The sequence below is a fragment of the Plasmopara halstedii genome (assembly GCF_900000015.1).
Source record: "Plasmopara halstedii genome assembly, contig: Scaffold_470, whole genome shotgun sequence".
Taxonomy (NCBI): Eukaryota; Oomycota; class Peronosporomycetes; order Peronosporales; family Peronosporaceae; genus Plasmopara; species Plasmopara halstedii.
In genome coordinates, this window is record NW_020187390.1 from 890,312 (window position 1) to 894,942 (window position 4,631).

Below are 4,631 nucleotides of genomic sequence, written 5' to 3' on the forward strand. Positions count from 1 at the left end.
AAACTGAGTGAGAGGTTGAGATGGCCATCGCATCCGCCATGCTCCAGACCGAGCAATAGCTCGTTGCGCTAGCCATCACAAAGCTCGGTGGCCGAGCGCGAGAATGGGCACTGACGTGCGGCACTTCGGTTGAAGTTGCGCTTCCCTCCTGGGCGGAGCTATAATTGCACCTATCACGAGTGTTCTCGCCGCCTAATCAGGCATATCGCGTGCGATCACGTTTCCTTGCCGTCCGACAGGGCAACAAGGAATTGATGGACTTTGCTCAAGAGATGCGCACTAGCATTGCCGGGATGGCAGCAGATCCCTCCCGGAGGCGGTCACAGTGATCGTCTTTATGAAAAGCCTCCGCACTAACATGGCCAGATTGGAAGTCTTCCGTGTGCATCCGTCTTGATTTGAAAAAGCATTGAATATGGTATTGAATGTCTAATGCAATTTCAAATCGGCACGACTTGGTTTGATTGCACACTCCAAAGCTCATCGAGCGGGTCTGTGCCCATGGATCTCAACTATGCTGAGGACGAGGGAGCAGAGCTCCGAGCTGCTGGGCAGCACACAAATATACGACGATGTTCTGTCTGTGGAGACACCCGTCACACTCGGAAGGGTTAACCCCTGCGCAAGGCACGTCAAGGTTCTTCGAACCATCGCCCCAATGTCTACCAGTCTGGTTCGTCGCGGGGAAATGACACAACTCAGTAGGCGCGGGGCTACCTACTGGGGAAGGACTGAGCTCTATTGAGCCTCAGGGAGGTAGAGGTCAACAGCGCCCAACCTCGAAGAGCTTCGTGCTCTTGAACACGGAACGTGTGTGCAAGTCGGGCTTGCTGGTCGTATAGGTGACCGTAAAGGGCTTCGACAAGCCATGGAAGATTCTCATCGATTCCGGGGCGTCGGGCAATTATGCTCGACGCTCCACGATAGAATGAAGTCGGCTGTATGCTGAAGCGCTGAAAGCGCGGTTGGGTGACATCGTCACTGTTCGCCTATCGATGGGGGGACACGTGTCACGGTCCCGAAGGTCCCTGTGGACCTCGGAGTCAAGTTACTTGAATTTGATAGCGTGGAGCGCCGTCTAGTCTTAGACCTGGATGCAATTACGACCCTATCCTAAAAATGGCATGGTTGGAACACCATGAGCGAATCGCTGAAGCAGCTAACTTCTTTAATGGTTAAACGTTTTAGCACAAAGCACCACATCACAAAATAGTTTTCGCCAATTGACATGATTCAGGATCCAATTCTTGTGTATGACAATGTTCATACGGCCATAAGCCAAAAGTCTTCAGCTGGAATGTTAATCAACCCGTTATCATAAGGCATACATGTCAATCGGAGTACATGTAACACATCTCACTCCACAATTTTGCACGCATACACCAAATTTGAATGCTGCGTATGATAAGCTGTTAGAAGATTGGCTTAAAGCATACGTTGCGCAATCGAATTTCCGGACCATAGGACGAAATTGTATGATTGCGCCCGCGATGACGCGATAGCATTGCGCCCAAATCATAGGAAAGGCTTAGATGTAGCACAGAGTAGCAGACTAGGGACTTTAATATATTCACTTCCAAACTTGCCTTTTACTCCTCATTTCATCATCTTAACATGTTATGTACTCAAGTGACTCCGACGACGCGCCAAGCGTACCGACTCCAATCAGCTTCGACGCCAGCCACAAAAGGTCGCAGCATCTCCAGCAGCTGTAGGTGACACCGACCTCTCAGGAAATAAGCAGTGACGTCAACGCAAGGATCACTCTAACCGACCTTCAAGCAAGGATGACGCAGATGGAGGCCTCGCAAGTAAAGCGAGACGAGGACGAGCGAATGCTCGGTGCAATTAAGTCCGGGACGTCCCACTTTGGTCTTGGCAGCGGTCGAGGGGGTGCATCAGTGCAAATCGACGCGCCAGACCATCCGTCCGTGCGGCTGGGTGAAGGACACGGCCACGCATACGCGAAACGTGCGCATGGATCAGGAAGACAACCTGCAAGGTCAAAATGGGATGCTCCGCACGCGAACTGCCGCAGCAGACCCGGTTACAGTATGCAGCGGCACAGAACTACACACGACGAATGGAGCCGGTCACACAGCAAGCAATGCGTGTACCGGATGAGCTTCAGCGCAGACTCACGTTCCGCACATTTTCCTGAACTGAGCCAATCCGAGGTCTGGGCTTCGGGTTTCTGGACTAGGGTCGGACATTCATGCGCCAAATCCAGTATGCACTCCAGTCAGTGAGACTGTTTAAGGCAAAAAAAGACGCCAAGAGAACCTAGCCTGAAGACTACCTGTACTTGGTGGTATTACGCGATGCGTGCGGAGGTGCTGATGCGCAAGTGCTCGATGACATTGTCCATTATGCGTCAAGTGAGCTGTGCACGGTACTAATGTCAAAGTACGATGCCAGGCGCCCCAAATTCCTCGTTCAAGCTGAAGAGCTCGAGCATTTCGTACAGTCTGTCGAGTTTGATACGAGAGGTTCTGCTTCGTTCGGGACGATGTCGTTGCGAACATCATTGAGAGCAAACCACGCTTCGAGACACGAGCGCTTTGATTGTGGCAAGGTTGGACACATTTTGGCTGTTTGCCCCAATGGGAAGAAGAAAAGAAGCATGATGATACCAAGGGTGGCTGAAGGAAAAACGACAACAAGAACGCAGTTGAATCCTACACCTTGTGCGTGCAAGATAGCGACACCCAATACAAGGTCTGGATCTTGGACAGCGGGTCGAGCCGGCATCTCGTGACCGACACAGCACTATTGGCAGATGCTTCCAAATGCGAAGACCCGTGGTTAGTAGCTGATGGCAAAATGCTTCAGCTGACACTCGTTGGCAGCGTACTACTGCGGGTAATGACACTCAGCAAGCCGAAATCGTTCGCCTAGCGGACGTCCACTACGCACCAATGCTAGCTTTAAACATATTGTCTTACGGCGAGCTAGATTTCAAAGGGTACGGACTCGAGTATACAAACGATCGACGAACAATCAGATCGCTCAGTACTGGTGACGTCGTCCTTGATGTGACAATGAAAAACAACGTGCTTGCTGCAGAAGCCCCGAAAGCGTCACCAAGGCTAGCTCCTTCGTGACATCGATCACTAAGGTGAAGGGGCGCGGGGAAGACAGGCAGCGTGGAGCACTCATGCGTTTTCGTTACGACACAATCGAGAGGATGGAGCCCGAGCCTAACTCTGGAATATAGCTCGCGGATTATCGACGCATGGTGTGCGTCCAAAGTAAGCAAACCAAAAGCCCGCAGTCAGAGATAGACATGGGCGCGCACTCCTCGATCGATCGCATCGGTGGTGTGATTTGATCGGACCTTAAGGGGCCAATAGCAGCAAAGGACCGACTCGGGATTCTGTACCTCGTTAACTTTGTCGATCATAAGAGCAATTACTGCCGCGAATTCCTGGTGCACATAAAGACCAAGCGGCGAAAAGGCTTAAGAAATTCGGAATGTTCTTTGAGAAGCGTTTCGACTGCTGTGTTAATGTACCATGCACAGATGGCGGCGATGGATTTCGGAACATCAATTTGTTCTACAAGTCCGTATGCGTGTCACGGCAGGTGAGCGAAGCAAGGAATTAAGCGTCAAACGGCAAGGCAAAACGCATGCACCGGATGGTTCTAAACATGGCACGCTTTATGAATTTTGCAAGCAAGCTCCCGCAGAAATGCTGGAGAGAAGCGTCGGAATACTTGGCCTAAATGGTGGATCGCAGCCCCTCAAGCTCGAATGTCAACCAAGCATCACCAAGGGATATCGCGTGTTCAGACGCAATGACAATGTCGTGATCGTGACCTAGCACGTCAAGAATACTAAGACTTCCTTCGTCAAGCAAAGTAAATAGTTCAGCTATGAAGAAGGAGCTGAGGAGGAGACGCTGTTGTTTATCAAGGTCGTATTGAAAGCAAAATGCAAGACTGATCAGGCATCGTGGGTACGTGCGCCACATGGCACACGAGGGACTGCCAAGCGAGCGGCACAATAAAGTAAATAAGTACCAAGTGACTGTTATGCAAGTTAACGAGGCTGGTTGAAAGAGACTCGCTGAGGCAATGCGCAGTTCGAAAGCTGAAAGCTGGATAAAGGCAATGCTCGAGGAGATCCTAGCTCCCAAGAACAACTACGTCTGGAAGTAGTCAAGCGACTGACCGGGGTCAATATGTTGCACAGTAAGTGGGTATTCAAGACCAAAACGGATGCGAACGGCGCGGTGGAGCGTCTGAAGAGGCGTCTAGTTGCGTGCGGGAACGAGCAAGATTTCGGCATAGATTATGTGCTCGCTTTCGCTGCCTTTACGGATATGTCGACAGTAAGGTTGATTCTAAAACTTGCAGTGACGTGGGGAGGGTGCCAGCGAAGCATGGTGACATTCCAAACGCCTACGTCAAGGCTGACAAGGAAAAGGACCTTGAGATCCTGCTTCATGTGCCAAGTGGTATGGACATTGAAAATGAGCAATAAAAGAAACTTGGTGCGACCAACGAAAACGAAGCAGCGCACGAGCTACATAAGAGCCTGTACAGACTGAAGCAGGCGGGACGATTATGTATTCAAGTGCTACACGCAAGACTATCAGATGCTGGGTTCAAGCAGTATATTAGTGCAA